The sequence below is a fragment of the Otolemur garnettii genome, unplaced genomic scaffold (genome assembly GCF_000181295.1).
Source record: "Otolemur garnettii isolate 467f Iridium unplaced genomic scaffold, OtoGar3 scaffold00167, whole genome shotgun sequence".
Lineage (NCBI taxonomy): Eukaryota > Metazoa > Chordata > Mammalia > Primates > Galagidae > Otolemur > Otolemur garnettii.
This window is the reverse complement of record NW_003852562.1, coordinates 3,226,457-3,238,032: the sequence shown is the minus strand read 5'-3', so window position 1 is coordinate 3,238,032 and position 11,576 is coordinate 3,226,457. Positions and strand designations below refer to the sequence as shown.

The 11,576-nt window shown below is 41.8% G+C and overlaps 1 protein-coding gene and 1 pseudogene across 1 annotated transcript in view; both read right to left on the bottom strand.

Annotated features, from left to right (window-relative positions):
* Positions 1 to 11,576, bottom strand: part of STARD13 (StAR related lipid transfer domain containing 13) — a 170,771-nt gene that overhangs the window by 120,814 nt on the left and 38,381 nt on the right. The window lies entirely within an intron of this gene.
* On the bottom strand, positions 1,250 to 2,921 carry LOC100952782 (annotated as a pseudogene).

The window sequence follows — 11,576 nt, the reverse complement described above, 5'->3', positions numbered from 1 at the left end:
TGCCCTAACTACTGAGCTATGGGTGCCAAGCCTGAACAGCTTTCTTTAAACTGGACACGGGCCCTAGAGCTTTACAACCCTAAGACTCCTACAGTGCACCCAGGGGAGTTTACTCAGGCCAGTAGCACTGCCCTGTACCCAGGGGATTTGGGGAGCCCTGCAGTGTGAGTATGAGATGGAAGAAGGAATGGATTTGGAGGAGTTATATTTTGAACCCTCACCTTCACCTCAAGTTAAATGGTGTAAGATCAAAAGACTTGCAGCATGCCCTCACTTTTGCTATCTTACTTTAGAGCTCTGCATAGACCTCAGGGGATAGGAAACTATGTGAAGAATGGCCTGGTCACATGGCCAGCAGGCAAAGCTGGGACTCAAATTTGCAGAAGCCCTTTCTGACTCCAGACACACGGTGTTTCTCAAACTCTCAGGATGTCTGAACTTGGATGAGCACAGTCGCTCACACCTATAATCTTAGCCCTCTGGGAGGCTGAGGCAGGTGGATTGTTGCAACTCAGGAGTTCAAGACTAGCCTGAGCAAGAGCAAGACTTTGTTTCTACTAAAAATAGAAAAACTAGTGGGGAGTAGTAGTGCATGCCTATAGCCACAACTACTTGGGCGGCTGAGGCAGGAAGATTGATCAAGCCCAAGAATTTGAGGTAGCTGTGAACTATGATGATGCCACAGCACTTTACTCAGGGTGACAGAGTGAAAAAAGAAAAAAGATATCTGAACTTTACCTGAAACTTTGAAGATTTTAACAACCTCATGATCCGGTGTCATTTTAGTATATACTCATCCCTTGGTATCCAGGGGGCACTGGTTCCAGGCTTACCTACCTCACTCTGCACCAAAATCCACAGATGCTCAAGTCCATGATATAAAATGGTATAGTGTTTGCACTTAGACTAGGCATGTTCTCTAGAATACTTTAAATTATTTCTAGATTAGGCTCGGTGCCTGTGGCTCAAGCGTCTAAGGCGCCAGCCACATACACCTAAGGTGGCAGGTTTGAATCCCCAGCCCAGGCCCGCCAAACAACAATGATGGCTGCAACCAAAAAATGGCCAGGCGTTGTGGTGGGCGCCTGTGGTCCCAGCTACTTGGGAGGCTGAGGCAGGAGACTCGCTTGAGCCCAGGAGTTGGAGGTTGCTGTGAGCGTGATGCCATGGCACTCTACCCAGGGGGATAGCTTGAGGCTCCGTCTCAAAAAAAAAAAAAAAATTATTTCTAGATTAACTATAACACCCAATACAACAGAATGCTGCATAAATCGTGGTTATACTGTATTATTTTTTAATTTGCATTATTTATTGCTGTATTTATTTAACTGGAGAAGTATCATTATTGGCTGGGCAGCCTACTTGAGAGGGATGAAGCAGGAGGAGTGGGTGGCCCCAAGGCCAGGTGGGCCATGCTTCACAGGCTTGTGGGTGATGGAGAACTCCCCTAGGTAGTGACTGATCATTTCAGGCTTAATGTCCACCTGGTTGAAGGTCTTGCCATTGCAGACACCCACCATGCTGCCCACCATTTCAGGAAGGATGATCATGTCCCGCAGGTGTGTCTTCACTTTTGGCTCCTCCGTGGGTGGTGCCTCCTCCGTGGGTGGTGCCTCCTCCTTGGCCTTACACAAGTGCTTCAGCAGTGAGTGCTGCCTGCGGCACAGGCTTCTGTTCAGCTGCTGTTGGCAGGCACTGTAAAGCTGCTCAGAGGACATATCCAGCAACTGGTCAAGATCCACGCCACGGTAGGTGAACTTGCGGAAGGTCCACTTCTTCTTTTGCTCCACTTCTGCCATCTTGTCGCCTTTCTGGAAAAGGCCCATTGCTTTATTTATTTATTTATTTTCAAATATTTTTGATCCAGGATTGGTTGAATCAGTGAATGTGAAACCTACAGCTTGAAGAAGGCCGAGGTGTGTTCTGCTCAATCATCTAGATCCCCACTTAGTGTATTAAATCTCACGCACTCTAGGGCAGATGAAAAAGCAATCACTCAATATATAATCCCCCCATCTCCTCTCCCTCCAGCATCTTACAGTCATGGTCTAGAAGTCTCAGCCACGTACTTCAAGCACTACCCAACACTTGAGGCACTCACCGTCGTCAGAGACATCGCAGATGCGTAGAAAATACATAGGATCGTATTTGTGCACACACTGGCTTATAAGTTCATGTAGAAGTAGAAAATTACACCAGGCTGGTGGTGTCTGAGTATGCTCTCTTAGGAGATGCTGGACGTCTCCCCCTGGGGGGGAGTGCTGCTGACTGGTGCTGCTTCTCTGGTCCTGAGCTGATGACTCTGTCCCTTTGTCCTCACAGGACTCCGAATTTTGTTCTTCTGAGGAAATGCTCTTAAAGCTACAGGTTTCCAGTCCAGGCGGTTTCAAAGGTTCCTCTCTCTAGCTACTGTCTCCTCTGTCTGTTCACGGGGCTCTCCCACATTCTTCCCTAACTTTCCTCCGTGCACACAGCCATGAGGCTACTTGATAGTCACCCATCTGACGTGATTTTTGAGAAAATTTATTATGAAGTGTGAGGGAATTTTTGAATGATAGGCCAGTTTTTTTTTTTTTTTTTCTTTTTAAAGATAGCTAAATCATTCTGCCTCCAAGAAATTTACCTAACTTTGGCCTCAGGAAGGTCATCTCCTCCGAGATGTCAGTTTCCTGTGTATAAAGCCAGGACAATCTTTGCCCTAGCTCACAGGGATCACCAGGCTTAATTACTTAGGACCAAAAAATGCTATAAAGAAAAAAAATAGCTTTGTAAATGTTCTATGACAAACATCGCACACATCAAAGATACTTCGTGGTATCTTTATTCATTCTCTGATTTCCCCTCCATTCATTCTCTTGTACTAAAAAATCATTAGTGATAAATTCATGTGTATTTTTTTGTTGTTGTTGTTGTAGTTTGGCTGGGGCTGGGTTTGAACCCACCACCCCCGGTATATTGGGGCCAGCACCCTACCCACTGAGCCACAGGCACTGCCCAAATTCATGTGCATTTATCTGCTTTTCTTTCTTTTTAAGATTTAAAGGATCTTAAGTATTATCACAGAAAATAAAAAACAGCTCAGAAAATTCCTTCCTTATGGTCTCTTTGAGTCACTAATATAGTAGTTTTCCAAGTGGGGGACTTAGAAGTATCAGCAATACTTGAGCCTCTTGTTCCAAATATGTACACCAGGTTAGATTGTTTATTGCAGCTCAATTTATAGTCACCAAGATGAGGAAACAACCTAAATGCCCATTAACCCAAGAACGGATTAATAGAATACGGTATATGTATACCATGGCATACTATTTAGCCATAAAAAGATGGAGACTTTACATCTTTTGTATTAACCTGGATGGAGTTGAACCACATTCTTCTTAGTAAAGTATCACAAGAATGGAAAAAGCAAGTATCTAGTGTATTCCATACAAATGTGAAGCCAATAGATGATCTAATTCATGCCCACATAACAGAAAAATCTCAATTTGATTCAAGTTGAGTGGAAGGGGAGGAATGGGGGAGAGAAGAGATGAGGGAGGGGTCGATGGGTGTGCTCCCACTTAATGGGCACAATCTAAGGGTTCATGGCACACTTCCTGGGTGTGGGAATGGACGCAACTACAAGAGGGACTCTACCTAACAAAGGCAAATGTTGTAACCTACTTGTTTATACACTCACATTAATCTGAAAGGAAGAAAAGGAGAAAGGGAAGAAGGGAGGAAGGGAGAGAAAGAAAGAAAAGAAAGAAAGGAAAGAAAGACAGACAGAAAGAAAGAAAGAAGTAACAGGGAACTCCAGGGCATTGCAGCAAACTCAGAGGGGTACCATGGGATATTTTAAATTTTTGACAGACTCATAGACACCAGACATCTGTCAGCCACTGAGAAAACTACAAGTTCAAGGTAGGTCATGCTTTCACCATGAGATCCTCTCAACAGCGTCCCTTTCCAGGAGGTCATTTTGTGGGAAGGTGGGTTTTTGGCAGTTGCTATGACAAAAAGCAAGGGCTGCATGAAAATCAGCGTTACATAGAAAATAAGGGAGGTGACAGCCAATCTGATTCTCAGGTTTAAGAAACTGTGCAGGGTATAACACATCCCATTCACTATTCACTGTGGTTATCAATAATAAAATACTTCTCTTTCAATTTAGGGTATTTAAAAACCAGCTGCTAAGTTGTTAGGAGACAGATACTCTTTAAGTTAAGTTGTTTCAACCTAACTTCTTAATAAGGGCGACTGCTAGGTATTTCCTTCAGTCTGAAGTCTGGCCACCTAAGGCAACTAAAAAAAAAATACAGAGATATGGAAGGCACCATGAACCAAGGAAGTGTGGAAACTTCTGACATTCACATGCTACAACTGTGAATTCCAGGGCCCATCCAGACTTACCGAATCAGAAACTGAGGGCGCAGTGATCTGTGTTCTGACTGGGCCTCTGGGTGATTCTAGGTCAAGTCTGAGAAACACTTCAGCAGTTCATATCCTAAAGTAGCAGGTGTATATGTGGTGAAGGCTACGTTAACCAGTTTGATGAAAATATTTCAAATGGTATATAAAACCAGCACTTGTACCCCATGATTGCATTAGTGTACACAGCTATGATTTAATAAAAAAGAAAAAAAATTAAAGTAGCACGTGTGCTTGGTAGTTGGTTCTTCTCTTGGTAAGTTAACATCAGGTCAATCTCACAGTTTGAATTAAAAAGTACAGATATGGCCCAACTGGGCCAAAAGCACCCCCAAAATTAATTTAGGTAAGTGCATACACGCATATATCTTCTTGTCTTAAAGCTCATTTTACACTTTTAAAAATGACAAAAACTTAACTGTTTTCATTAGAAATTGTGTATAATTTGTGCACTATCTTTATCTTTGGCATTTTGGAAACTCTCAATGCCTTTTGATTTTTGCAAATGGAATCATTCTATTACTGAACCTTTCAGAGTGTTGAGAATGAATCATATCATTTCTTTCAGAAGATAAAATTTATGGTGGGCCAGTTAGGCATGATCCAAGATCTTTGACATCATCTGATTTGCATTCTTTTCTGACCTGATAATAGCAGAACACACCTCACATACCCTATTGGTGTTTCTGTGACAAGGATGAGGCAGGAGAGGACTGTGGGTCTGATGGAAACACATGGTTGTTTGAGTGTTAGAGATTTTGAGGAAAATCTCCTGTGCAGAGTAGCAGATCTCAGGATTTCATCCCAGTTAATCCTCTTAAGCTTTTGTACATATGCAGAGATTTCCAAACTTTTGAGTGCTAAATCAGGAGCTTTCAGCAGCAATCTTCTTTGGGAGCCCCTATTTCCTTAGCAATATGGCTATCAAACGTTGAGCATAAGAAAGCTGGCCAGTAAGGCACATTAGTTGGATACTAGGGAAAAAATAATCCTTGTTAGCTTGAATTCTCTGATGCTGGAAGGATTTTCAGTGTTTGACCTTGAGGTGACAGCAAGAGAACCCCATCAGGCACCAACTGGTCCTCAACCCCTCGAGAACAGTGAAGACAGTACCTTAAATTCACTCTCTGGCTCACAACAGCTACTCAATTGCTTTTTTTCAGTGTTGTTATGTTACTGGATACAGTATTTTTTAAAAAATTAAATTGCGGCCTTGGCACCTATAGCTTAGCGGCCAGGGTACCAGCCAAATACACTGAGCTGGCAGGTTCGAACTCAGCCCAGGCCTGCCAACCAATAATGACAACTACAACAATAAAATAGCTGGGCATTGTGGTGGGCACCTATGCTCCCAGTTACTTGGGAGGCTGAGGCAAGAGAATCACTTAAGCCCAAGTTTGAGGTTGTTCAAGGTTGCTGTGAGCTTTGACGCCATGGCACTCTACCGAGGGTGACATAGTGAGATTCTGTTTCCAAATAAATAAATAAATAAACAAAAATTAAATTGTGGTCATCTTCTGGAGGTCATTACGAATTCCTTCATTTCTCCTAAACATTTCCATCTCCTTTTCAAAGTTTAGTACTTTTTGAACACTGATTCTCACCTGAAGTTCTTTCTTCCCCTACATGTATATGCCCTATTAAATTATTATATTTATATGTAATTCTATTCCATTGTTATTATTACATATCTTATCACATTACTTTTGATTTTCTTTGTTCAGTGTTCTTCTTTCTCCTCTTTCCAATACATATGCTGTCCCGAAGATCTGCATACTACCCTCTTCTCTCTTCTTCCTATACCAGCCCTCTACAATCTCATCCATACTGAGGAATTCCACTTTCTCCTGGTGTCATCCTACTCTCTTTCTGCACTCTGGACCTCTCCTGAAAATCCACCTTTGTTCTCTTTCCACATCCCAGTCTCAGATTTCCAATTCCATCTGACTATCAAATTCACCCTGACCTAAGCAAACTCATTATCTTGACCAAGAGTCAGATTTGTTCTCTTGACACGCTCAATAGTCTTAATGGAGCCACCACTCTCAACTAACTAGGTTAAAAAAAAAATCATGAAATCATCTGGTAATCTTTTATTTTCTTTGGCCCTAACTTTTAATCAGCCCAGAAATTCCTAAAACATCTATAGATAGAGTACCTGCCAGCTGAGGGCACCGTATTAGTGCTCGAGATCTAAGACTTGGGCCCTGCCTTCCGCAAGGTAAACAGACCTTGCTCTTCAATACCTTATTCCTCCTTTCTGTTTGTTATTCCACGGACCAGTTTTGGAGAAGCCTCATTTTCTACCTAAACTACTGCAATGCACTCTTTTTTGCCCTTCTTGCTCCCAGCATCTTGCTTCCTTAGGTAATTTGACTCTGTGGTGCTAGAAAAACATCCCAGGATTGCTGCAGTGTGATCACTTGATCAAAAACTTCCAAACTTCCCTCACCACCACCACCACACACCTTCATGCTAGACAACAATTTTTAAGGCACATCTGCCATAACCTCTACTGATGCTCTGGGAAACACTATGTGCTCTGAAAAGAAGATTTTTTGCCTTTAAAATAAACTGTATCAATTGGGTCGACAGTGATTCTTTGTGGCTCAGAATTGAATGCAGCATCCTACCTGGTGATCAAAAGCAGAGCGTGCCAAATTCAGAGAATTCTTCATTACTGCTGCAGAAATTCTACATTAGCGTTTTCACAAAAAGAGGTCAAATTATGTCTTTCAAGGCCACATCGTATGTAAATCACACAGAGTAACTGATCCGTATTAATCATGAGCACGTAGTAGAAAGGAGAAGTGGATGCTTTGAGACTGGCTCTTCTGCTGAGTAGTCACCGGCAACCTGGGATTACTTGCCAGCGCAGATAATCAAATACTCTCTATTAGATAACATTTACCTTTCTTTCATTTACTAATATATAAACACAGCACCACACAAAGCCCTGAGAATTCAACAGTGAACACAACAAATGCAATCACAACTCCCTTGGATTATTTTTTCTTATTGGTCCAACTACCAGGCTGGTTTCAAAGGCAAATCCAGTTGGCAAAACTAAAGATTTATAAAAGACTAAAGATCCTTATAATACCTTGCCCTGAGGTGTTCTAATGGATTAAGCCGGGCTTCTCAAGAGATTAGAATAAGGATGGGGTCAAATGAGGTGGAAGCTTTGTGGAAAATGAATATACATTCCCCTAAAGGTAAAGTGAGTGATAAAAAGTTTCACAGGAAGAACAGCATACCACTAAAAGTCGATCATCTATTTTTTGTATGTGTTTAGTAAGGAACCGGCTAGTGACTTTGAAATTTGGTTTAGGATCCCAGGACCTAAATATTTGCCATTCAGAGGGAACATTTTGGTTTTAGGAAGCAAAGAATATTAGAAAATCTATGAGCTCTGGAGTAAGAAAATCTGACTTGAAGGCCCACGGTTGCCACGTAGAGTTGTGGGACCTTGACAGAGTCACTTATCATTCTCAGCCTTGAGTTGATTTATCTGTGGCAATAATAATGGCCAGAATTAAAGTGCATTTTATGAGCCGAATATTATTCTAAGTGCTCTATAATCATTATCTCTATAATTTTATGATATCTCCATGAGGTAGGTGACTTTTTTTTTATTTTAGTAAAAAACAATCTGTAATTTGACCATCTAACTATTTGTAAGTGTTCAGTCCATGAGTGCTATCTCTATTTACATTGTTGTGCAATGGATCTGCAGGTCGTCTTCATTTTGCAAAACTGAAACTCTGTACCAGTTAAACAAGAACTCCACATCTCCCCTGCTCACTGCCAAGCCACTGGCACCACCATTCTACTTTCTGTCCCTATGAGTCTGACTCCTTTGGATACCTCACATAAGTGAAATCATGCAGATTTCCTGTCTTTTGTAATTGGCTTATTTCACTTAGCATAATGCCCTCAAGTTTCACACAGATTGTAGCATCTAACAGAACTTCCTAATTTTTTTTTTTTTTTGGCAGTTTTTGGCCGGGGCTGGGTTTGAACCCACCACCTCTGGCATATGGGGCCGGCGCCCTACTTCCTGAGCCACAAGCACCGCTCCCTACTGAATGCTTAAAACATAGCTAGGAAATAACTTGGACCTTCCAAATTATTGTAGCACAATAGAATAAAACTGCAAACTCAACTTTGTATTAATGTTAAACTGTAACAAAATCTTTGTGTTATGATAAAGCAGTTTTAGTTCTGACTCAAGACATATTTTCTGGGCAACTTCAGACATGTATAAAAATAGAAAAAAATAAAATTAAATGGTATGGAGCTAAAAATAGTTTTATGGCTAAACATTTTAAAAACACCTCTTTTTATGTATTAGGCCTGAGATATTTGGGGGTTTAGCTGGTATGTCTGTGTCTGTTTTTCTATTCTTGGAGCAGAAAAAGTAACCTCAGTCTCTTCCAAACTGCTGGTGTCTAGAAGCACATATTCAGACTCCAAAAACACCTCTCCATTGCAACTCTCCTTTCTGACTCTTGTGGTTATAAAAATTCTTGTTCTCTCTCTACCCTCGCTTTGCCAAGGATGCCTCCTCCCAGCCCATCCTTAGCCCCCGTCCCTGCAGTGTAACAGACCTCCTCTTCTTCCGCATGGTACTGTTTGGTGGACACCCACCTTACTCAGCAATCTCACATTTAAATATCACTCTCTCCTACTTCTGACTATCCTCACAAACATTCATTCAATGAAGCCTTATCAACGAGGACTTACTATGTTCTAAAGCTCTGATGTATGAAAGTAAATAGAAATATTGTATGTATAGTAGGGGGAAAGGGTGGCAGAAGGATTATTTCCTGAAAGTGAAGGCAAGATATCAGCAAGAGTTTGATTAATGTGAGGAATGTAGGCTGTGAGGATAAAGGGTACTTGGGTGGGGGAAGGGCTACATCTGTGGCCAAGATCCAAGCGCCTCTTATGTGACCTTGACGAGTCTGAATTTAATCCCATGAGTCATAGGGATTTCTAAGTAAGGAATTAAAGATGACTTTCCTCCCCAAAGACAGCTCTAGCAACACTGTGATGGGTGAACCCTAAAATGGAGAGAGAACCCATGTTGCTAGGCCAATCACAGTGGTGGCCCTGACCCAGCCGGGGTGCTGTGGAGAGGGAGGGTCGGCGAAAGCCCGTACTTGTTTCTCACAACTTCTTATTTCCTTCAAAGAACTTGGAGCGCCTCATATTATTGGTGGAGTACAAGTTCTTTGGGAGCAGGAACGACATCAGCTTTATCTACCTGCTAAAACCAGGCCTGGTGGCATCTCAGGTGTCTAGAGAGCACTGGTTTAAAGGAGGAAAGTGGGGATCAGCAGACAGGAGTGGGATGAGGGAAAGGGAGGGCAGAGGTTCCTAGTTCCCTAACTCGGGCATTATTTGGATACAGGTTGAGTATCCCTTATGGAAATGCTTTGGATCAGAAGTGTTTTGAATTTCAGATTTTTCTTTCTTTCTTTTCTTTTCTTCTTTTTTTTTTTTTTTTGGATTTTGGGATATTTACATTATCCAAAATGTTCCCAAATCTAAAAATTTTTGAGTGTCAACATGATGCTTAAATGAAATGTTGGCTGAAGCATTCTGAATTTTGGATTTTCACGTTAGAGATGCTCAACCTGTACCTTAACCTGGGAATGAGGACACCATGAAAGCTGCCAATCTGGATGTGGAAGTGAAGGTGGCGAGGCAGCGAGTTCTCTGTGGATGAGCTGGTTTCAGAATGCCTGAGGACGTCCCAGTGGAGATGACCAAAGCCTGTGCCTTCTTCTACCTTTGTGAGATGATATAAGGAATATTAATTTAATTGCTGCTGACAGCTACTATGTAACTGGCACTTTGCTATATGGGTTAATAAGCATAATCTCTAATTATCTCAGCAATCATTATAGAAAGGAATTATTCTCAAAAGTTAGGAAACTAAAGCTTGGATAGGTTAATAGTTTTTCCAAGGACATGTTGCTAGGAAGCAGTGAAGTGAGACTGGAATCCAGTCCTCTGAACTTCCAAGTTATCCGTCACCTGCTCAATTCCTCTTGTCACTCTTCACTTCTCACCACCGTACCCTAACACCCTTGTAGTAGATTTTTTACACAGATGGCTGCAATAATTCCTTTCATCCCTGCGTGACCCTTTGCAATTTGACCTGGCTGCTCCTTCCATCAAGAAGAGCCCTTGAACCTGGCTTTGGCCATATGACTTGTTTTGATAAACAAATGAAGCAGAAGTCCCATGCGATGTCTGAGCCGAGGGCTGAAGAGAACTTTACACTTGCACACTCACCCTCGCGGAAGTCTGAGATAAGAACTATCCAGGCTCCTTGAGGATCAGAGACTACATGGAGAGAAGGACCTCGCTGATAAGTGAAACAACCAGCAGGCATGCGAGGCGGGCAGTACTGGCTGCCAAACTCCAGGTTGTGAGTGAACTGTCACTGCATGAGACAGGAGATACCAGCAGAAGAACCTACCAGCCATGCCCTGCCCAAATCACCAACATACAGAACTGTGAATGAATAAATGATTGTTGTTTCTGTCATTATAGTTTGGAGTAGTTTGCTGCATATATCCCTACACTCAAATACATCCCAACAAGCCATCTCTGAAGAGAGAAAGAAAGAATCCCTCTCAGTCTCAGACATGTCAAATTACTGGAAACATCAGTTCCTTTTCCCTTAGAAATAAAACGAAACTATTATTCCTGCAGAGTTGAATTCACTATGAGTTAAATAAGTTATCATAGTTCAGTGAGAAACTTAGCATCTTTTACTGTTGGAAAAATGAGTTCTGTGGGAAAATGCTTGCCATCTGAATGAACTGATTTATAAATTTACTTGTTGGTAAACAATATAATTTGTCCTAAGACATGACACTGCACTTCATAAAAGCAGATCAGAGAAAAAAGAGATGACACTGAGAAGACAGACAGAACATAATCCTCATGTGCACTTAGATCCCTGCAAGAATGTTTATGAAAAAAAAAATACCCTGTGAATCAAAAGGCTGCAGATGAGCTCCTCAAGTCTTGTGCTCTGGGAAGAGAATGACTTTTCACTGTAATTGAATCATTTGGGGCCACATTCTGTGGGTACCCTAAGGTGATTATGCTCAGAATGGAAGCTTTCAGAATGTCATTTAGTGAAG